Below are 25,290 nucleotides of genomic sequence, written 5' to 3'. Positions count from 1 at the left end.
GTCGAGCTCTGCTCTATTGGAGGTTGCCCCCTCGAAGAGGCAAGTGAACATTACTCTCTGAATAATAAAATCATTGCTATTCTGTGTTTTGGGTATCTTTTCTTCGCATATTTTGTATTTGGGTATCATTTTGCAGGTTAAGAGCATAACATACGTCACCGTTTGAGCTTTTTTATGGAGTTGATACAGTATTTCCTACCTCTCTTGCTGCCCCGGTAGTCAAACCTCTTCAGGAGGCCGGCAGTGAAGAAGATCCCATGCAGAGAAGGTTGAATCAAATGGTCCACTTGCAGCAGACCAGAGAAGAAGTTTTCAAGAACACATCCAAATTGCAGGAGAAGATCAAGAAAAATTATGATAGAATAACAAAGGCAGATAAATTTTAGTTGGATGATGTGGTGCTGAAGTGGGATGCAAGGAATGAGGAAAAAGGTAAGCACGGTAAGTACTAGAATCTTTGGAAAGGTCCTTTCAAGATTGCATCATATCGGGGTTAGAATGCCTTTCTTCTGAAGGAAATGAACGAGGAAGATTGTACAGGAGGGTTGATTAATGGTCGGCTGCTCAAGCAGTACCATTTCTGAGTCATTAACACTGCTTCCACTGTCATTGTAAATACCATTCTTATTTCAGTTTGGTTTGAGTTTGTCAAGTTAGTCTTCAAGTCATTTCAATGTCATGTTTGAGTCAATTTTTTGGTCATTTTAGTTTCATAAATGAGTCAGAGTCCTGTGTTGTTTGTCGAAATGATGACTCCATAGCGAAATGGATGAAAGCACTGTCTAGCTCTTCCAGAGATCTTCTGTTCTTGGCACCTCCAAGGAGCTACCATCCCCCATTCGAGCCAATATTAGAGCCGGTCTGGTCAGTCCTCCGTCAGAGATCAAAACTCTTTATGCATTTCATTTTTAGGAGTCTCGCTCCATTCACCCAGCTCCATTCTGCTAGGAGCATGCCATAATCTGATGTAAAAGGTCATGCTAGTCATTTCCCCTCATGTATGGATCCTGTTGTCTTAGGTATTTTGTCAATAATCACCAGAGTCCATGAGAGTCAAGGTCTGGTCCTTTAATGGAAAAAAGTCACTTTCGATCATTAGGTCTAGGGATTAATCAGTTTGGTCTTTAAATATGTCCAGTAAAGCCATGCAGGCTAGAGTGAGGCCCTTACAAAGTAATGATTCAGAGAGTTTCATCGTCATATTGATAAACTTCGATTGTTCTTCAAAACTCTGTTTTGAAGAAGAGTCAAACAGTGTCATTGGTGATAAAATTTTCAAAAAAGTCGTCAGTTAATTTCTTCAGATGCAGGCATGGTTTCCATGGCCAAATGTCCTATCATGCAATCCCTGCAAAGATTGCCGAAAATTTCATCATTTGAGCTAAAATTTCAAAGGAAAAGTGAAAATCAGTGTTGACTTAAGTCAGCAAAAAAGTATCAAAACATAACATTAGAAAAATGGGTTTTTGAAGAAGAAAAAATTTAACCCATGACTTCCAAGTCTTTATACACAAGTTTCCACCAAAATCAAAGTCATTGTGTGAATCAAATGCATAGGGAAACATTGCAAAGTGTTTGAGTGTGCATCGTGCGTGTTTGGAGCAAGGTTGGAGGTAGTTTTCAGAGCGTGGCGCATATAGACAGGGGCGTGGAACACACAGAGGGCACAGTGCACATAGAGCCATCCCTTAGTGTATTTTTTCAATGGGCACAGTGCACACCCAGGGCGCAGCGCACTAGGTTTTGTGCCTGACGCACACCCACAGAGGGCCAAAACTGTGCCAAATTTCCTCAAATTTCTTGTGAAGCCCATCAAATTGAAAGGTAGGCTCTATGACATGACTTTTTCATCAAATTTTATAAATGATATGGTGGTTTATGGCTATGTTTGAATGCAACAAAACTCATAAAATCAACCACAAGAAAACACCAAAGGCCATTGTTGCTAGGGTTGCATAATTGTGGTATTGAGGCCAAGGTTCCATTTTCACCCACCATTTTTCCCTCACCTACCATTTTTCCCTATCCTCCCTTTCTCATTTTTCCTATTATCCCTACCCTAAAACACTACCAAACCCTATTCTCTTTCCCCTCCTCTTATTTGTCAACATAACACCCCAAAGATCTACCCTATCAAATACCCAAACCCTCTACATATCCTGAAACAAACTTCTCCCCATAACCCATATTCCCATCACATTACTCCCCTCCTAATACTCCCTTTTGTTTCAATGTTCCCCTTGGTGGTAGATATCACAAAAGCACCCAGCTTCACACCATCATCAAAAGGCAGCCTAAATACAGTACACACAACAGTCATGGCATCACAGCATTCATCAGAGTATGAGATGGAGACACAAAGTGACTCATCCTCGGAAGAGCAGGCTCCTAGGAGACATCACAAGAGTGGCAAACATGTTAGATATGAGCCCACTACCCTCACTGACTTGAAGGCCTGCCCTCTTGCCATGTCATGCTTCCAGCATCTATCATGTTTTGAGTTTTGTCAAAGAGTAGTTAATGTTCGAGTTCATCATGAGTTGGCCCATCTTCTTGTGCTTCACCTACATGGAGATCACTCTATCTTGGCCGGGCTCACCTTCAGACTAACACCCGAAACTCTCATTAGCAACCGGTATACTGAATGTTGGAGAACCATGGCACAAGAAATAGAAAGTTGATCGGTAGAATTATGAGCCTTACATTAAGGCTAGTTGCTTGAGGCATCTCACAAGAGTCTTTCCATTCAGATATTTGAGAGATGAATATGCTCCACTCATGAGGTTGATCATGAAGTATTTCAGCTGTGAGGGGAGGTTCTCTCGTCTATATGCCTATCACATCAGGTTGCTCATGCACTTTACCAGGGTACGAATGATGAACATCCCATTTTTCATTTGCAGGAACATAGAGAGGATGAACACCTTCATGCAGCACAAGACCCCTCAGAAGCAACTTAACAGTGTTTATCACTTTGCTCTTATTAAGATTTTGGTGGATCATCAGTTGGGATTGCAGGGCATTACTTGGGATGACTTCATCTCCTGTGACCTCTTCAGCACTTCACAGGTAGAGTCAAAGGTTGAACATGAGATAGGTGGTTCTTCTCATCAGTATGAGCACCATGAGACCACTACTATGCCAGTATTCATCACCTATTAGAGAGGCAGTAGGCATTTGTTTGCAGCAGCAAAGTGAGTGTTATCTCCACCCGGGGTGGAAGGGGCCTCGCTTCCGACATCAACACTACAGGTACAGGACAGAGGTAAGGAGCCAATGCATGATGAGGGGCCTTCAGGTGAGCCATCAGGTGAACGAGAGACCGAATTCGTTCTCCTTCATGATGATGATATAGATATAGAACCAACAAATGCACAGCTCAAAGAGATCATCCAGGAGTAGCAATCAGAGATCGAAGCCTTATTTCTTGACTTGGAGAGGGCTAAGTGGAACATTAAATATCTGGAGCAGAGGAACAAGCAGCTTGATGATCAACAAGCGATCATAGAGCTACAAAACATTCATGAGAATCGCCAAGCTGCACAAAGGAGAAGAGTTGAGATCACGTCATTGGAGCAAGAGATTAATGAGGATTGGGAGGCCAACGTCGAGAGAGTTAACATGCACTTGGAGAGGCTACTGGACAAGGCTGACAAGGACCATGCACTGCTGAGACACATGGCTTTCCACTACATGGCGTGAAACAATGTATGCAAGGCTCGAATCAGGAATTTGAAGGCTAAATTGAGGAAGGCAATCAAGAAGCAAAAGAAGCAAAGGGAGCTCGATCAACTTCAGATATTGGTCGAAGCCTCTTTGGCCTAGCATAGCACTTCATAGAGAACCTCCAGCCCAAATTTCAAGAAATTTGGGGCAATTTTGGTCACATGGCAAATTTTTGGTCACAACACAAGTTTTTTCTCCCTGTGCGTCGCGCCTCTGACGCGGCTATTAAGATTGGGAGCTCCAAATCGCAAATGGTTTTCATTTTTGGATTCAACATGCAAAATCACAACTACTGGTGCTTGGAAAAGAAATTTGGGCATGATTTGAGTCCCCAGGAGGTCAAAAACACTCAAAAAATGACCTCTCTGCCCCTATTTTGACACACGGGAAGCAATATTGGGAGAAAGAAGATTTGGAGAGGTAAATGAGCACCAGATTCAGAAATTCTACTTGGGTTGGAAATTAGACAAGCCAGGCTTTCCAACAAGTAGACTTGGGCACATTTTGGACTCCTACAAGTGCCTCAAAACAAGGTCAAAAGTGGCGTGGCGCATATAAAAAGTGGCGCGACGCATATAAGGAAAAAGGACAATTTCACCTCCGTTTCGCGAAATTTCGATTCGCGACTTCTCCAAGTGGGCCTGCTCATCTACATTTCACTTTTTCAGCACTTAAGGTAGGATTTAAAGTATTTTCACTCTAGATTGGCTTCTATCCATGTGGGAAAGGAAGGCAAACAGTCACCCACGCCATTTGTCATGTTTGTAACGCTGCACCTATAGCTAATGGTTGGATTTCCACCTCCATTTTATAATGATTTGAGTAACTCCCCAACCCTTGGGCATTCTATCTCTTCATGGCACATTTTATATATTTTATGAAAACTATTTGCAAAGGGTTGGTTGGCTTGTAATTTCTGGGAGACTGTGGGAAAGAAACTCAGTTCCTCATTGTATATTTTGACAGAGGATTAATGAAAGGAAATGGCTCTGTTTCATGAGATTCATGTGGTTGTGAGTGTAGCAAATGTGTCTCTTATGTTTCATATGTATTTCGTAATGTTTCACAGTTCATTTCATAGTCATTTCCAGTGAAATTTTCTATGTTAGATAAGGTAGAATTCATTTTTATTGCTTTGCCTGTGGGAAAATTTCATGATCAGTGTTCTTCTTCTATTGAAAACAATTCATGTACTTATGCCCTTTTCACCCTCCTAAGCAATTCCTCCATTCCGCGTTATTTCAAACTAAATTGCTAGACTTTTCGCCTATCTTGCCTCAAAAAGTAATCTGTGCCTTTGTATTAAATTCTCTGCTCATTGCTGTCCATTGGTCCCATACCATCCCAGAAACTCAGTCATTCATAAAAAATTGCTTCTTGTATCCATATTTACTTACTAGCCTAACATCAATATTTCACTGTTAGTCATCTCAGACCATTCCGTTTACTTATTCGCTAAGCATGACTCGGAGAGAACCCTCTCATGTTCTGGTAGGGCTAGCTACCAGACTGAGCGTGGTTTGTGGTTACCCTGAATTTTTCCTTCCTTCAGCCTAAGGCAGATTTAGGTGCTAACAGAAGATTTTTGATTGCTTTGAGAACCCATTTGGGTGCTTCCAGTACTGAGAAAAGGTAGAGCGGCATAGATTGTAGCACTGCTTTGATTAGTACTAGGTGGCTCGCCATGTTGAGAACTCTGAAGGTCCATGAAGAGATACGGGCTTCCAATTTTTCTAAGAGTACTTTCCAGGATGAGTGCTTTAAGGCAGAGGCTATCATTGGAGCACCCAGGTATTTGGAGGGGAGAGACGCAATCAAGAAGCCCAGAACTCTGGCTATGGAGGATTGAGTCATGGAAGGTGTGTGAAAGAGAAAAACTTGGGATTTTTCTTTGTTAATGTAGGCACCAGAGGCGTCTGAAAAATCAGATAAAATGGACTTTAGTTTGTGGGCTTCTTGGACTGAAGGATGACCAAATAACATATTGTCATCTACGAAGGAAAAGGGGTTTGCTTAGGGTAATGAGGGAAATTTATTTTATGAAGGGGAAATGATTTTATGATGGGGATTATAGTACTTGCGTCCATAAGTCATTATGACAAGGGTTCAGTCCCACCAAAAGTCAGAGAAATGCTCTGAGCCTCTTTGACTTGTAGGATTTAAAAGTACTAGAACATACTTGTGGATAAGAAATTAATAAGTAAAGGGGAAAAATGAATGTGGGGGAGTTAATCATATGAACTTGTAAATATTTGTCTTTTCTTCCGTAGTTGACCATATGTGTATGCAGGGAAAATTTTAAGAACCCCCCTAAATTTATAAATATAATAAATGGGCGAATCTCCATGGTATATAGGAAAAATGAAAGGCGATTTTATCAATAATATAATATGTATATATAATTTTTTGGCGAATCTCTCACCAGGCATGGCGAATATTTTACTCAATTATAAAATCTTGTAAGATCTTGGCGAGTCTTTCACTAAATAATAAAACTTTGTAAAGTCCTAGTGAATCTTAGCATAGGCTACATGCTGGTTTAATTCCCCCATTTAAATAGGCTACATTCCAGGTGAATACCATGGGTCAATACCATGTGCCATTTTGGTGAATACCATGGGTCAATACCATGTGCCATTTTTTTTTTTATTAATTCTAATATTAGGGTTAATAATGGTTTTTTGCATGGTATTAATAACAATCTAGTCCATGGTATTTGTCCCATTCTATTTTGGCCATAGGTTTCACCTAAATATAACCCATTTTTTGAGTGTTCGTAAATATAAGGTGACTTATGGAGTAAATATAAAAAAATATTTTATTTGTTTACCATACCTCTCGTTTATTTATATTTTTATTAATTTACCATACCTATTTTACAAATATGGTATTTGGCCCATAGGATTCACTTAAATAAAACCTCTTTCTTGAGCGTTCATAAATAGAACGACGGTTATGGACTAAATATAAAAAGAGGTTTTATTTATTTACGATACGTCTAGTTTATTTATATTTTTATTTATTTACCATACTTTTGAGTAAGTATAAAAAGACGTTTTATTTATTTACCATACCTCCACTTTACTTATATTTTTATTTGTTTACACCCTTACATGTATATAAGGTGACTTATGGAGTAAATATAAAAAATGTTTTATTTATTTACCATACCTCTCATTTATTTATATTTTTATTAATTTACCATACCTCTTTTATAAATATGGTATTTGGCCCATAGGATTCACTTAAATAAAACCTATTCTTGAAAATGGGCAAATGGATTCACTTAAATAAAACCTCTTCTTGAAAATGGGCGAATGGAAGGTTGTAAGTCCTAATTTCAAGGGCTAAATTTACCTTTTTTACCCTCTCCCTTAAAATAAGGTGGGCTATTTGAGGTGATTTGTAAAAATGTACTATGATACAAAATATTCGCCCATTAAAAATTTAAAACCCCTTAATTTCGCCAAAGGGCGAACATTCGCCCCTAAAATTATCCTTGTGTGTATGTGTTTGATCCAAGTAACTTTGTAGTTCATCAACCTTTCTTCTACTTACCCATTTCTTACTTCTAACATGTTTTCATCATTTCTTTGGGTGAATTTAAGCTAGAAAACCCTTATTCATATTTTTTTTCTTTTGAAAAGTAATCTATCTAATTCTAACCTTATATCATCCAAGGGCTCAGATTAAGCTTATGAGCTCCTTTTATTTTCTCTACATAACTATGATCTGCCAAGATTAAACTATTTGGTCAGATTTTATTCTCTAATCTATAAACATTAAATTCAAAGCATGGAATAACCAAGATTAAACTATTTGATTACCATAGATGGTGCCATGAATAACAAGTTGCACACAATCATTATTATGCACAAAAGAAAATAGTAGTGACATTTTGACTTGCACACTTTCATGGTATTTTTGTTTTTGGCGTTCATACACTTTCATTTTTTTGTGACCTTATCTATTCTTTTTGTCCTTTGATTTTTTTTAGGACATACCATCTTTAAATTTTTTACTTTTTATAATATGGAAAACATTTGCGGAAAGCAAAGGTATGTACAATATTACAAGGCTTAACCTTAGTCATTCAAAATTATAACTCCTATTGGTATATTAACCTAACAAAACCCAAAAATCTTGGTGTAGGTACTAGCAAAGGTGCAAAGAGCTCTGCTGCATAGTCAACCACTGCGCAGAAGTGAAAAGAGGAAGCTCAGAAGGCAGCGCGAGCTTTCACTGAGTAGAAGAAGAAGGAAGCTGCTACTAAGGTAGCTACGGAGAAAGAATAGGTAGAGAAGGAGCACGCTACAAAAGAACAGGATGAGAAAGAACTATCGAACACAGAGGAAGTCGAAGGATCAACTTTGCAACACATAAATGAGCAGGAAATTTCACGACAAGAAGGAGGTGGTGCAGAGAAGCAGAGCACTCCCTTCACCTTGAAGAGGCGCGGACAAGAGTAGCCTATTGGGAAATGCAAAAAGCATAAGTTTGATAAGCAGACGTGCATAGACTCGATGGTCTCGAAAGAAGGAGATCTCAATGAGATTAGTGACAAGGTTAGAGACATGACCACAACGTTAACGCAACAGTTCGAGAAATAGTATATGTAGATGTTGGGGAGCATCCAAAAGCATCTCTTTGAGCTGTAGATCTAGACTAGTAGGATTCAGGCGAGCGTCGGGAAAGTGAGGAGGGTGCAAGCGAGCCTGGCGCAAGGGAGCGGGATAGTAGCGTAACTGGAATGGACTCTAGACCTCATAGTCATACCTTTACCGGAAGGGTCCTTTCGTAAATATTAAAATCAGGATCACACTTTGCTCAGTACAATGAAGGACATGGGAATAAATTTGGTCATGCTTCCGCTTTAGACTCTCCATGCATTGCATAAGGGAGTTTTAGATGAGATGAGGATCAGAGAGAAGCGTTACCTCACAGTCATAAGTGATTTCCAGGTCAACAATGAACAAATGTTCATGGAGAAAGCATAGGTGTTGAATGCAAAGGAGGAGATGCAGACACGAAGTCAGAGCCTAGAGATAGTGATAGAGCAGGCCTGCAGGATAGAGTGCTAGAATTGAACAACCCAAAGGATGTTGAAGCTTCAAAAAAAGTAATGAAATTAGTTGTTGCAGTACACACATCAAAGGATGAAGTTAAAAGGTTTACTTTTGATTTCCAAATAAAGATATCAAATTTGCAATTAAAGTTGTAGCCAATGAATCTACCAGAGGTTCGGGAGCAACACAGAGCAACAATAAATGAGAATATGAACACATTGGATATCGCAATCACAGACTATGCAATGATGTTCGACCAAGCAATGGAATTATGGAAAAATTTGCAGGAGGATATGAATTTGTAGAGGTTGAACACCAATGTTAGAGAGACACAGTGGAAGTATGATGAGGTCTAAGCGACTGCACACACTTTGGCGCCAGTGCAACGCCTCGCAAAGTTATAGGAAGGAAAGCAACTGCAAACACATACGGAAGAATTGCAGAGAAAATAGGCCCTTCTAAAGGCGAGATTACAATTGTGGCTAGAGGAAGCCTACCAGCTTACTCTATCACTCCAGGAAAATCTAAAGGTGATATAGCAGACACAGAGGACAATGTGCCAGACAGTGGAAGGCTAGACAATGAAGAAGTTAGTCGAAGAAGTGGAGCAAGTTGCGGTGCAGAGCACTGCTGAAGTTGCAGTATTGCAGGTCGAGCTAGGTGGTCTCTGTAGCAAGATTGAGGCACCAACTGAGTGACTTGAGGGAGAGTTACAATATTCATCTTGGGGGCCTATTGGGATAGGGTCCCTAGGGTCAAATTTAGTGTTAGTTAACCTAATTTTTGTATAAGTTTCTGTAAAATATGTAAAGGCTTCACAAAAGATGGATGCAAGTAGATAGAAGTCAAATGGGTCTTAGCCCCTTGTTTGGGTAAGTAAATAGGTCAATTTTGAGACTCACCCATGGTCCGCGGACCATGGTATTGTACTGAAGAAATCTATATATAGTTGAGTCATAGCGAGTCTAAGAGGTAACTAGTGGTGGCGAAGGCAAGATAGAGACTGTTTTGGGCAAGTGCTAAGGCAGGAAGGCTCTACTTCCTGTACTTAGGTGAAAGGGGAAGGCTCCTATAGCTGAGTGTGAAAGAGGCCTTGGTAAGTATGCAGATGAGTGCATGGACCCCTGCAGCTGAGTGCAGAGGGCGGAAGAGTCTATAATCTAAATGTTGAAGATGAATAAAGATTGATTTTGAAGAAGTATCTTGCAATCTGAGCATTATTGTTGATTTTGTTTATGTTATGATCCATCACTTTATAATATGTTTTTTATGAAATAATGAATAAATGTTGCATGGAACTACTGAATATATCTTATTTATGCATGATTTAAGTAATTATCCATTTTCGTGAAGATAAGGGTTATTTCTGTTATAATTTCTGATGAACTAGATAGATCTACGCGAAGGTAGATCTATGGTTATTGATTAATGTGTGAAAGTGGATAATTGGCCTATTTAGGGTCCACAATACTGATCGTAGACCTTCACGAAGGTATAGAGGCCTATTTACTCGAGCTAATATATTAGACCATATAAGACTACCAATCTACGCGAAGGCTGATCTGAGGTATAAGAGCTAAGCCCACTTATCACACTGTTATGAAAACAACTCATAAAAATATAGAAAAGATAGATCAACGCCTTAGAAATCATCCTCTTCGAGGGGGCAACCTCCTTTACATTACGCAAATGAACAATTCTTGGATGATACAAATGGAAAAACCTCATTCCTATATATATGAGTCTAAGGGGTCACAGTATAGCCAAATCTTAGCTGCTAATAATAATAATATAAGGGCATACAAATAACAATAGTAGGCTTCTATGGGGAATAATAATAAAAATATGGGAACAATAGGGGCAGAGCAATAAAAATAAGGGATACCATGACAATAGTAATGGGGGAATCACTAGTATTGTAGAGGCCTAACATGCTACTCTCCTTCAAAAAAGTGTTGTCCTCAACGCTTGAGTAGTTCTCGATGCTTCTGTATAAAATTCTCATCCTCCCATGTGGAATCTTCAATGGGTAAGTTCTTCCACTTGATGAGATACTTTGAAATTGATCAATTTCGTAGCTGTTGAGTTCTTGTTTCTTTTACTACTTCAAGTTCCAATACGATTTTTTCTTCTCCATGAAGTTCTGGAAATATTGTTTGAATTGGGAGCTTGTCACCTATAACCTTGTTAAAGCATGAAACATGGAAAACTGGGTGCACTCGGAAAGCTGCAGGAAGCTCCAATTTGTATGCCATAGTACCTATCTTTTGCAACACCTTGTATGGACCATAATACTTTAGTAATAATTTATTATCCTTCTTAGATTTCTCGAGGGATATTTGTTTATATGGTTGTAGTCGTAGGAATACCCAATCACCTACATCAAAACTTCTTTTGATGCGATGTTGATATGCCTATTATTTCATTCTATTCTACGCCAATGTGAGGTCATCCTTTAAGAGTTGGAGAACTTGTTGTTGATGCTCGATGTCATCTTCCATTGCTTGAACCTTATAATTTCTCTTAAATATGATGCGATGGATGGTGGATGATATCCATAAAGTACCATAAATCGGATCATTTTTGTTGCAGTATGGAAGGAAGTGTTATACCACCATTCAGCCAAAGGCAACCATTTGACCCTTTGTGTTTGTTTATCAGATACAAAGCAATAAAGATATCCTTCCAAACATTTGTTTATTAACTTAGTTTTCCCATTAGACTAAGGATGATAAGATGAGCTATGAGCTAACTGAGTACCAAGACAAGAAAATAATTCTGCCCAAAAATATCCAATGGAAATGGGATCTCTATCGTTTACAATAATCTTTGGGTTTCCATGTAGCTTCTTAATTATTTCCATAAATGTAGTAGAAATTGTACTCGCTTTAAATGGATGAGATAATGCACAAAAGTGTGCATACTTGGTAAGTATTTCAACTACCACCATGATAATACTCTTTCCTTTAGACTGGGGTAAACCTATGATCAAATCCGTTGAAACCTCCTCCCAACATTGGCTTGGAATGGATAAATGTTGTAATAGACCTAGGGTATTAATTTTTTCAACTTTATTTTTTTGGAAAACCAAACATTCTGCCACAAACTTTTGAATACCTAATTTAAGTCCATCCCAAAAAAATTCCTTCTTAACCCTGTGGTAAGTTTTTAGAAATCCTGAGTGCCCTCCTAAGGGAAAGGTGTGCAATTCCATAAGAATATTTTGTTTGAGTTGGGAATTCTTACATAGGTATAACCGATCTTTGTACCATAATGAATAATTTTTCCAGCTAAATGTATAAGATGTACTGGGATCTTGTTGTAACTTTGGAATGAGTTCCCACACTTCTTCGTCAGTCTTCCATTCATCTCTTGCTTCATTTATCCAATCTGGTTAGATAATAGAAATGGTGCAAAGAAATGCTTCCACATCCTCATCCTTTCTTGAGAGTGCATCTGCCAAAACATTTTGCTTCCCTTTTTTGTAGATGATTTCAAAGTCATAACCCAACATCTTTGTGACCCATTTTTGCTACTCTTCTAAAGATAATATTTGTTCTAAAAGGTATTTAAGAATATCATGATCTATTTTTAACTTGAAGTGCCTTCCCATTAGGTAGGGTAGCAATTTCTTAAGTGCATGTAGTATTTCCAACATTTCCTTGTCATGAATAGCTTTGTGTAAATAATTTCCTTTGATTGAACAACTTTCGAAGGAAATCAGTCTTTCTTCTTGCATTAAAACAACGCCAATTCCATTTCCTGAGGCATCACATTTCACAATAAAGGTTTTTGTGAAGTTCAGTGTAGCTAAGACTGGTGCTTGGCACATTCCCTATTTAAGATGTTCAAAGGCCTTTCTTTCTTCTGGAGTCCATGAAAATGCATATTTCTTCAATAATGTTGTTATAGGTGCTTCTATTCTCCCATAATTCTTAAGAAACTTGCGATAATACACTACCAACCTAAGAAATCCTTGCAGATGCTCTATGGATGTGGGGATTTTCCATTCCATAATGGTTTTAAATTTTCTAGGGTCTACCTTAACACCTTCATGAGAAACAATATGGCCCAGATATTCCACCTCTTGTACTCCAAAGAAACATTTGGAGGTTTGTGCATATAATTGTTTCTCCTACAATAGTTTGAGCACCCTATCAACATGATGAACATGATCCTTCCAATACTTGTTGTAGATTAGTATATCATCAAAAAATACTAACATAAATTTTCTAAGGAAGGGTTTGAAAATGGAATTCATCAAACCTTGAAATGTAGAAGGTGCATTGGTAAGGCCAAAAGGCATGACCAAAAAGTCATAATGACCCTCATGAGTTAGATTTTAGGCTTCTGTGGAAGTTTTTTGCAGTGGTATGATCTGGATTATCCACAGTTTTGTGTTCATTCTGTCGACGTTTCAAACCCCAAAGAGTGTCCATCATTAGGACTAATAAAATATGAATGAAAGCTTATTGATAGAAGAGTCAAATGACCTAGGAATAAATAAACCTAGATCCCTAATTTTTTTAAAGAAGCTGACACTCATATGTATGATTTTTGATTTATTTTATTTTAATTTATTATTATTTTATAAGATTAATTTATTAGTTTATAATTTAATTTATTAGTTCTAAATGTTGTTTTCAGAATGTCTTAAGTCTTCATTTTGATTTAATGATATCCTGAATGAAGATCCAACTTGGTGAAGTAAATTGATCCATGCAATTCATCTAATAATTCATGAATGGGAAATTTATCTTTAATAGTGATATTGTTGAGATCCGTATAATTTGGACACATGCACCATGATCCATGCTTCTTGTGGACAAATACTACTCGAGCAAAGAAAGAGCTTTGACTAGGTTGAATTATACCAGCCTCTAGCATTTCTGCAACCATACATTCAATTTCACTCTTTTGGGCATAGGGATATCTATAGGGCCTGATGTTTGGAGGAACACTTTCTGGAATCAAATGAATAACATGATCATGATCACGAATAGGTGGGAGGCCTTTCAGAGTCTCAAATACCTTGGAATGATTATCCAATACTTTTTAGAAACCTCGAGAAATAGATAATTTCGATGTGGGAACATCTAGTGAAGATAATTGTGCAATTACGCCTCATTTTTATTTCTTTAGAAGCTTTGTCATTCTGTTAGAGTTGATTATCTATCCTAGTTTCCCTGTGATACCCCTTCATTCAACTTCCTTTCCTTCTGAAGAAAATTTCTTGAAAATTAAAAGCTATTGTACCCAAGGATTGTAGCCATTGGACTCCTAATACAACATCAACACCACCCATTGGAATGGAAAGCATTGGGCTATTCAATACATATTCTCCCATGGAAAGCTTGATATTATGACACTTTCTTGAGCAATTTATGGTTCCTCCACTTGCAACCATCACTTGACACTATGGTGCTCAATATAGGAAGCAATTCAGTTCCTTGGCTATCTTACAATGAATAAAATTATGGGTATTGCCCGAATCAATCAACACTATTACCTTTTTTTTCTTGATATGCCCTTCTATCTTGATAGTTTGAAGAGTGGTAATTCCAATCAATGCATTACAAGATATGGTCAGATTCATTTCTTCTTTCTCTAGGGTTTTTTTCGTGGTGTACATCATCTTATTTTGATGTTTCTTATTCCTTTTCTTCCTCCTCTTCACAATCTATGTAAAATAATTTCTTCTCAATACACTTATGACCTTTAGTGTATTTTCTATCACAACTATAACAAAGCCCTTTTTCTCTTTTACCCTTATATTCAATTTTTGGAATTCCTCAATGTGACCCATCATTGAACCCTTGTGTTTGAGATTTATCAATTGGCTAAAAAAAGTGTTTTTTTTTTTGTATCGTCATAATGTGTTATCATTTCATCCATAAAAATAGCCCAAGTGAAGAAAATTTTACGAGAGCAAAGCCATCAATACCATACGAATTGATTTGATTCCAAATTTAAAGTTGCAATGCATACCCCTTTTGTGTTTTGCACATTATGGAGATTGAAAAATGGCTCCATATGTAGTACCCATGTTACAGGATCCTTGCCATCAAACTTCCTCATATCAATCATTGGAAAATGGTGGGTCTTCAATCCAATGTTAAAGTCTATGAAATCATGATTAACACTAATTTTTTTCTCATCATGAGTTTCCTTTACTACCCTTTTTCCATCAGTAAGCATTTATTGTAGAAACGTTGTCAAGTCTATCTTCAAATCTTCCATCTTAGCTTCTACACCTTTCTTTAAATCATCCATATTAGATTCCATGCCATCCATCTTAGCTTCCATGCCATCCATATTATCTTCCATGTCATTCATCTTAGCTTCTACGCCTTTCTTTACAACATCCATCTTAGATTCTGTTACTTTTTGTGCAAGTGAATTTTGTTGCACATCGTCTTGTAATTTTGATATATCATGTTTCATTTCTTCCTCTTATTCATGAGTCATGTTAGAGCTTTCAAGTTTCTTACTAAGTGTTGCCATTTTCTTTCTTCGCAACATCAATTAATGATAATAATTCTTCACTATGCCCTTTGAATTCCTTCAAACTATTTTTTCAAGAAAAAATTTAAAAAGACTACACAACGTTTTTCACTTTGTAGGAGCTCGATATTGAATCTGTTGTATCTATGTGATTTTGGATCTCCAAGGTCTGACATTTCTTCTTGTGGTAACCATCAGAGTCCTCTTTATAACCCCGCAAGTATGATGAATATTGGATTCTCCAATGGAGAGTTATGATAGATCTCCCACGATGACCTCATTATAGATTGGTTCAGTAGAGCGAACTTGTACGATGTGTCACATGTCACGGTTTCAACCTTAGGTTTTGAAAATGATATCCAACAAACTACAGTCTGTCTTATTTATGTCACTTCTTACAAAATTTGAATCAGATGCTCCAAGAGAGAGTTATGACGATTTTTCCAAGGTCACCTATTTGGGATGTAATTCGGGGGCCTACAGAAACCCTAAATGTCTTGGACCGTATCTCCAAAAATATAGCGAAGAAAAATGTGAATTTTGAGCCCGAGCTTCACCAATATTTTGGCTCAAATGGGTTTTAATTTGAGAATCTAAAACTTCGTAGAAAACAAATTATAGTGAAAATTCCATGATGACCTATTTGATATGGAATTCTGGAGCTTGAAAAAACCCTAACTTCCTCAGGTCATATATCTAAAAATATAGCGAGACAAGATATGAAATTCAGACCAATGGTTCAGAACGATTTCATCTCAAATGGATTTTTTTTATCTTCTAAAACATCATAGCAAAAAAGTTATAGTGAAAATTCCACGTAAACCTATTTGGAGCAGCAAAACCCTAGAATCCAAAGCTCTGATACCAAATGTTATGTAACCAGCTCACAAAAAGATAGAAAAGATAGGTCATCACCTTAGAAATCAGCCTCTTCGAGGGGGCAACCTCCTTTACATTACAGAAATGAAAAATTCTGGGACGATACAAATGAAAAAACCTCCTTTCTATATATAGGAGTCTAAGGGGCCACAATATAACCAAAGCTGACCTAACAATAATAATATAAGGGCATAAAAATAACAATAATGGGCTTATATGGGGCATAATAATAACAATATGGGAACGATAGGGGCACAACAGTAACAATAATGGATACCATGACAATAGTAATGGGGGAATCACTAATATTATAGGGACCTAACACACACTGTCTCTAGATGCAGAAAACTAGTTCTAGCATCCCCCAATACTGCTTCGGGTGAGACTGTAGCCTGCGCTATGCAGGTTGTTGCCGAAAGGGCTAGAAGTTAGGGTTTTGTTGATTGGCGTGAAGAACTCTGAACCTGGATCAGGCCCCCTTAAGCCAACAATTTGTGATCCTTAGAACTGGATCATTTGTTAACAACTGCTTCAAATTCTCAAAACTAGTTGCACATTCCTTTGTCCATTCAATTTTTTTCCCTTTCACTACAATGACATAATAGGATAGATAATCCATGAGAATTTCCTAATGAACCTCCTATAATAACCTGCCAACTGCATGGATGATCTGATCTCATCCACATTCCTAGGAGCTACCCATTCCATGATAGATCTTATCTTTTCTGGATTCACTGCTATTACTTCCTTGGAGACAACATGGCCCAAGTAATGTACCTCCATATGAAAGAATCTTCATTTAATAATATTAGAATACAATTGATGTTCTCTCAACATTTTTAACTTTGTTTACAAATTTTCTACATGTTCTTCCTCATTCTTAGAATATATCAATATATCATCAATGAATACAATAAAAAAAATTTCTAGATAGGGACGTAATACACTATGCATTAAACACATGAAAGTATCTAGAGAATTAGTCAAACCAAATGGAACCACAATAAACTCATAATGCCCATACTTGGTTTAGAAAGTATTCATGTAGATATCCTCTTCTTTGATGCATACTTAATGGTAATATGATCTCAAATCGATTTTCGAGAACACTGCTACTCCTTTCAATTAGTCAAAAAGGTCATCAATCATTGGAAACAAATACCTATTCTTGATGGTTACCTTGTTCAATTTCTTGTGGTCAATGAATAACTTGAGAGTACCATCTTTATTCTTCACAAAAAACACTAGTGCAACCCAAGGTGACACACTTGGCCTAATGTATCCCTTGTCCAACATTTCCTTCAACTACAAATTTAGTTCCACTAACTCTGGAGTGCTCATCCTATAAGGTGCCTTTGATGTTGGTGCTTCCCTTAGTACTAACTCAATAGAAACTTCCACTTCCCTGTGAGGTGACAACTCTGAAATATCTATTGGGAACACATCTTGAAACTACTGTAAATTGTGTACCTCTTGAAGACTTTTGCATCCTCAACACCCTTACCTTTATCACTGGAAATATGCACTGCAAATAATACACACCCTTTCCCGTGACTATGCTTTACCTTCATAGTTGTAACCATCCTAACTGATGTCACATTCTTCTTACCCTACAAGATTCTATGTTTTCCACTGTCATCCAACCATCAATATCCTTTTCATAAAAATCCACCTTATTCATGTGAAGATACATCCAATCTATACCCAACAACATATTGTATGATCCCAACGGAAGAAAATTTAGATACAGTAATATATACATGCCATTCCACTCAAATGCATAAGCTCTTAGCCAATGATGAACTCTTTTCTTAGTACCTATAGCCAATTGTACTAACCAAGAATCTGCATGCACTTCATTATTCAAACCACACATATCCACTAGGTCAGAATTCACATGACTATAATTAGATCAAGGGTCAATCAAAATGGAAACAAGTTGATCACAAATATTACCATCCATCTTGATAATAGATTCCTAGTGATCTACCTACCTATTATCTAGCAGTGCATAAATATAAAGAATACTTTGTCCAACATCCCCCACTGTTTGTGCCTCTTGAGCACTATAGATATGTGGTCTGCCACCCTGATGTTGTTGACAATCTCTCTTGCGATGATCCTTTCCACAAGTCAAACACTATAAAGGCTTCCTACCATCACCATTGTTCTTCTCCTCAGATTGAAGTCCTCGTCCTCTATCATAAGCATTGAAATTATTGTACTAAACTACATTCTCTTTGTTACATATACCCTCTAGTCTTCCTCAATTCTTATCCAATTTTCCCTTAGTATTTTCATTACCTTTCCAGTCCTATTTAAATTCAGATCTGTGCTTCGATTTCTCATAGAAATGATTGAAATTTATGATGGCTTCCTCCAATGATCTAGACTCAACAAACTAAATTCTATCCTTGAATGCTACCGACAACCCAGTGATGAATCTCAGAATCTTGAATTTCTCCTCCTTATGATAAGGCACATATCTCAATAGCTCAATGAATCTACTTGTATACTCCTCACCAGTCATAGATCCCATCTTCAACTCATAGAACTCCTTTTCCTTGTTACCATAGTACCTTTCAGATAGATACTTCTTCCTAAAAAGTCTTTCAAACTCACTCCAAGTCAGCTCCTCTTCCCAAATGCCCCTGGAACTATTCACATATTCCAACCAAATGTTTGTTTACCTTTAATACTGAACATAACTATTTTGGCCTTAATTTTCTTTGAGTAATAATGAAACTGGAAGAACTTATTCATTCAAAACAACGACGCTTCTGCATCATGTGACTTCTTCATTTCTCCATCAAATGTAGGTGGCTTCAATTTCTTGAACTCATTTGATAAATATCCCCTATCGCTCCTCCTGTAAGGATGATAGTGATAATGACCATGATACTTGTCTGAACTATAACTAGAGTAAATCCCATGTCCACTACCTCGTCTATCAAGTGTATCGAAGAACCTACCATATCTGAAGGTGTCATCTTAATCTGACCTGTGCCCACCATGAGACTTGCTACCATATGCTCCATTAGTCCTGTCCTCCTATCCATGAATGATTCTAAGTGGTTCATGTCTATTCAACTCTGAAAACTCTGAAGAATCATTGCATTGACCTTTGTTTATTTCTCCTATTCCCTAGAAAGTCTCTCTTGTGACCGAATGATGTTATCATTATCTTCTTTGCAACTTCTTAGCTCTTCCTTCAAACTTCTCCCAGTGTCTTCTATGTGAGGCGTTGTAGCACAATATGACATCTAAAATATCAATTATTCTTAGATAAGTTCCATTAAAGGACCTCATTGTCAGTATCGTCATGATTTTAATCATCGTTGTCCACCTTGTGTTTGGGATCAGGGATGATTATAAAAAAAATTATTTCATGGTGGTTCTTCCAACATTTTAAATAAAATTGGGTGATCCTTTAAATGTTAACTTGCTCAGAATAATTATACTTTGTAGCTGGGTTTTTCCTACAATTAAGCCTTTTTTCCTTAGTAGGACATGTCAAGTCTCGAGCCTTTTCAAGTTGGACTTGTCATAGACCCGAATTTACATGGCTTTCAATTAATAATTTTGGAGGCCTTTCAATTGTGGTTTCATCTTTTGTGGTCTTTACTGAAAAGTCTGTCTATATTTCTAAAAGGAAATTAAAAGTAAATATTTTAGAGCATTCATATGGAACTCCCATTAGTGGCAAGGTAAAGGCAGAGTAATAAAAAGGAATAGTTTCCTTCTTATCATCTTCAACATACATGTACATCCACATTTCATTTTCCTTTAGCTCCTATATATCCTACACTACACAAAGTGATGTTTCTAGTTGAATGACTACACCATTTTTCTTAGTAGACTTGCATGGAAAAATGAATAGAGTAGTTGAAACTTGTCTTGAGACATTTCACTGATACCATAAATATCTCAACTTAGATCCATTCTCACTTCGATCCTGAAGCTTGTGGATGGGCCTTTGGGATGAATGTGTTTGATCTTGTAGCATGGAAGAATGTCAATGTAACTGGCTGATATCATTACTGGCATGAGAAAAAATCTAGATCAAACACTCTAGAAGCTAGCTACATTGATTTCTAGTTTATTTTCATGCCATAGATTCATTGAACCACTGGATCATTGATAGCATGAGTTACAATCAAACGTTGATGAAAAACTTATTAAGAGCGGGAGAATGTTATATTTTAATGGTAATTTGAAGCCTTGGTTGAAGATAGCTAATGGGATAATGAATACCTCATATTTCACTGATTACTAAACCTGGATATGCTAGTTTGGATGATTGAGAGTGATAATGCTGAAACATAGTGATGTTGAATTCAAATGTAATAAAGGTTGTTGTTGTATCATTTTAATGTCGATCGAATTAAGCCAGCACATATACAAGGTGTCAAATTAATATGAGGAGCACACAAATGGAGTGAAATTATCAATTAATATGTCAACACAATATGAAGCCCTCTCAAGTCGAAATGGATTATATATTTCTTCCCTGATTGCAATAAAATAATTTCAGTATGTCAGACGCAATTGGAAAAAACTGAATTTTGTTACTATTTTTGACTTTGGTCAGATTTAAACATCGAGATAAGGGAATTGCAATGATGAGAAGGTGGAAAATTCACTCCTACCATTTTTTCGATTTCATATATATTTAAACTTCTCCTTGGCTAAATATTTCAAAATATAAATAAATATTGTCCTTTCCTACAATGCTTTGTTTTGTAAAAATGATAAAATACAATATGTCTTTAATCATAATCATCTTTTATTATTAATTATGTAGTTTTGGAACCTTTTGTTGTCATGTTTCTTTGGGTATTTCTAAAAATAGAATAGCATAGCAATAATTAACTCAAAGTTGATGAGGCAGAATCAGTAGCAAAATAAAAAAAGGTTCTTGGTATAGATGACTTTGATGTGGCATCTTTTCATATAGAAGTTAGAAGACTTATTTTCAAGCAAAGGATTGAAACAAGAGATCGCAATGCTATAATACAAAAACTCTTGGAAATAATACTGAGAGGTGGGTGAATCAGTATTATCAGATCAATAATTTTATTTCCAAAACTTATTTATATACGCTACTTCTATGAAGCGAACTAGCATGTACACACAACTATGATTAGAGAAACTTGTGTATACCCAGAGAACTAATGAGTTATACAATTTATCATGTCTTGATCTGTAACCAGTGCATCGGTAACTTATTAAATAGTGAAGTAAAATAGAATAAATAATCACACATAAGAAACACACATGAACACCAAGATTTAAGGTGGAAACCCAATGTGGGTGAAAACCACCTGTAGTTGTTGTCTCTATCTTCTTTTAATAATAAGAAAATCTATTTACAATCTTGTACTAGTGCAAACTCATACTAGTACGTAGGCACCCACCTACAAAAGGCTACAACCTTCTCTCGTTTTCCAGCCTCTACTGGAAGGGTGTTATAGACATTTTTGTGCCTCACAGCATGGAACATGAAATGTCCATAATTACAGGGATCCTCAGTCCCTAAACATGTTGTTCTTACCCCTAAAAGAACAAGGTCATCAGACAACAGCACTTCCAATCAGTTCTCCACCTGAAAACACTTCAAAACAGGCTTATTTTGGATCATGTCAGCTGCTCCACTGAGCTTCTGCGCTGGAATGCAACTGTCCCTCCTTCTACCTGCGCTGGAAGTCAAGATTAATGAAGGCTACCTGCGCTGGGCGAGATTGGCCAAGTGGCACAGTCATCCTGCAAGGTGTCAACTGCCCAGGAAGCTTCCAAACTGACACTTGCTTCATGAGATTCGCCCTGTGATGAGTAAGAGGTACTTGATCACCATGTGTAAGCAAGGATCTCCAAGTGGACTCAAGAACTGAAGATTAACTGAAGAGGGAGAGGACACTAGTCAGCTCTATGCCAGCCTCAAGCTGACTCATCCTCTCTTCTTCTCTCCTATATATAGAGCTCTTCTATGAGGTCTAAGGAGGCTGGAATTTTGTGTAAAGCAAGGAGGTGCTGTTGGTTTACAGTTAGAGCTATTGGGTGATTGTTTTACTAGAGGTGAAGAGGAGAGTTCTTGCTGCTGGGGAGGTGCTGCTGGATTGGAGCCATCATTGGTTGTAACCTTCTCAGAACCCTGTTACTTCTATCAATAAAGTTTTGCATGTTCTCCTATATACTTGTATTGCATTGATGTATTGTATTTACATGTATATTTGATTCACTCTAATCCATGTATCAGTTATGAGTACTTGTATCTTGTAGTTTCCTCTCTTGTTTTGTGCAGGATCTGTGTGTAGCTGGACCGGCAAAGAGAGCAAGGAGCTGGGAACAAGAGACAAAGAGAGAGGACAACGATCGACTAAGCGAAAGACACCAGGTTGGTTAATCTTTCTTCATTCTCTCTGTACTTTCATAAAGGAAATCATCAAAACTTTACTTTCAGTTGTTGCTAAAGACTGTCACCTTTAGAGTAGGGATAGGGTCATCCGCATCGGATACTTTTCCCCACAACAAACTGGCGACTCCGCTGGGGAGCCTAGTATCTTGTTGGTGTTTGTAGTATTTTGCTATTCATTTCTTGAAGAAAAGAGTACCAAATCAAAAAGCTTTTGACTATATCAAAAGCGAAGTAGAGGGACTGCTACTCTTGCTCATTTGCTGAGCAAATTCAAGATTTAAAGAGCTAATCTACAAAAGACTCTTTACTCTTTGTGATAGATCTTCATCCTCTTGATCATCCCTTAGCCTGTACTTGACCTATAGCTTTTTATTTCAGCAAAAACAGTGCATTTTTGAGCTTTTTATGACCCGGAATTCTTTGTAGACGAAACTCTCGTGAGTCAGTGCAGGCTGTCCACAGGCAGTCTGCATTACAGCGCAGGTGCTCCCTTCGGGAACTGCGCTGAGAGTCAAACTGGCAGACTAGAACCTGCGCTGGTCCAGTTAGCCATAGTCTTGCTCAGCTTTCCCTTTGTGTCTTGGCCCTGTTTTCACTGATTTTTTGCTGATTGCTTGCTGGTCAGTGTACTTGCTGTAGACCACTTCTCCTTGACATTATTCTGCCTCAGTTGTGTGATGAAACTGTGAATGTTCTTTCAGTATTTCTTGCTTCAGTTACAGTTTCCCATTGTGAAAAGCGAACCAGTATAGCTGTGACCTCTTAGATCCTGAACTGTAAAAGTGTCTGTGTGATCTTATGAGCTAGTTTTATTACTGTTCATGGCTGTTTGAGTTTGTTTGTTTTTCACTTTATGGTTTGAATTCATATATTTTGAATGTTGAAACAAGTACTTGTAAAGCGTCTTTTCATTTAGACAAAGCTTGTTTGTTTATGCTTCAAATTGAATTCGAAATTCATACAACAGTTTTCCTTTTGTCTACATCAACATTAAAGGAAAAGAAAAGAAATACATGCATCTTGCATTTGCATTTTTGATAAGTTTGTGTGTCTGATCTAGGAGAAAGTGCATTAGTTTGTGCTTTGTGCTCTGTGTGGAAAGATATTGTTTTTCTCTCCCCTCAGTAGTTAGGATTTTCAAAGCTAAAAAGATTGTGAAAGCTTGCTTATCATTTTAGCTGCATTTAGGAATTTGTACCAATACATCTCGTGGTGATCCTGAAAGACAAACTGATAAACAAGATCAACTTAAAATATATTGAATGAATCTAAAAACGCATTGTAACATAACGCTCACAGTAGAGGTCTAGGTAGAGACGTGTTCCGGCGTCGTTAAACGTAGTGACTGTCGATCTCTACGAAGGTGGGTGATTCCTCCTGAGAGTCGGTGGCACTAATACGGACTTGAGCTCCCGCGTACCGTCGCGTATATTGGGAGACCCCTATAGGCTTTTATCCTTTATCCTTAGGAAGCCGTGTCGACCGCCCTACTGATCGCGATGCAGTGAACACAGCATTCACGAAGATCGACCACCCGTACCGTAAAACGTATTCTGTGGTTTCGCGAAAGGTTTGGCACACCCTCTGCCTAGATCTCCAGAGCAGTTTCTTTTGGCCTTTTTCAAACTCTATAACTGAAAAAGTCCGACCGAGCATTTGTCACTTCGGGCTCGTTAATACATCGAAGGCGACTAGAGTCATCTTTAGCTTTTTCTCGACTCTTAAAACATGAAAAAGCAAAGTTGTGTCTAAAAGCGTCTAATAAAATTCATTCAATACGGAAACATAATTCCCCTTTTTGTATTTTAGTTGATCAAGTAATCCGCAACCGTGGAGGAAAGTCAATTAAAACCCCGTCGTTCAGGGAGGCTTGCGAGTCAACCGTCTTTGTCTCCGGAACCGAGAGTAGTACGGACGAAGCGAACTCGCTTGACCAGGTCAAAATCTCCTTTTAAAGTTAGAACGGAAGTTCCAACAACATCTGAGATTCTGGTCACTCCCAATATTTCTGGAATCCCTGCCTCTATTGAGGAAGTTCAACAGCAACAGAAGGACAGTTGTACTGATCCTAGTCTGAAGACAAGTACTTGCATAACTGAACCAGTTCCATCTGAAACCGGTCCACAGAGTCTTGTTGTTCAAACAACTATCGCTGTCGAAGCAACCCCTTCTTCGGCACCAGAAATCTTTTACGGACCTGACGGTCTTCCTCTTCCTCCTGGTCTGATTGCAATAGAGGAAATCGTAGAGGACAAGCAAGCAAATACTCCAATTCATTTTGGAGTAGGTACCCCTCTTTTCCCTTCTGCATCAGAAGTTTGTCTATCACCACCAGAAGTTCCTGAAGAATCATTAGGAAGTTTATTGGATAGACTTAAAATGTCTGAACAACCGTCGACATCTAGGAATGTGCCAAATGACACAGCGATGGCAGAAGCTCCTGCTGTCACTCCAACGATGTTTGCCGGCATACCATCTGTCCCAACTAGTTCTCATCAACTAGAAGGAGTCCACCCAGGGACTATTATGACAACTTGGTCTGTTCCAGTTTGTTCTTCCGGTATAATACCCGGTAATTCTTATGTTGAAACTAGACAAATTGATCCCTTTGGGAATCATTTTGGGCCATCCAGTCCTCAAAGGCCATCTATACAATTGAGCTCCGGATTGTTACTGTATGGGGGGCAATATGCCCTTTCA

Source organism: Pinus tabuliformis, chromosome 5_2 (assembly GCF_031772625.1).
Source record: "Pinus tabuliformis cultivar Carrire ecotype Pingquan chromosome 5_2, CPIR1, whole genome shotgun sequence".
NCBI lineage: Eukaryota > Viridiplantae > Streptophyta > Pinopsida > Pinales > Pinaceae > Pinus > Pinus tabuliformis.
The sequence above is the reverse complement of the archived record's forward strand: the minus strand, read 5'-3'. Positions refer to the sequence as shown.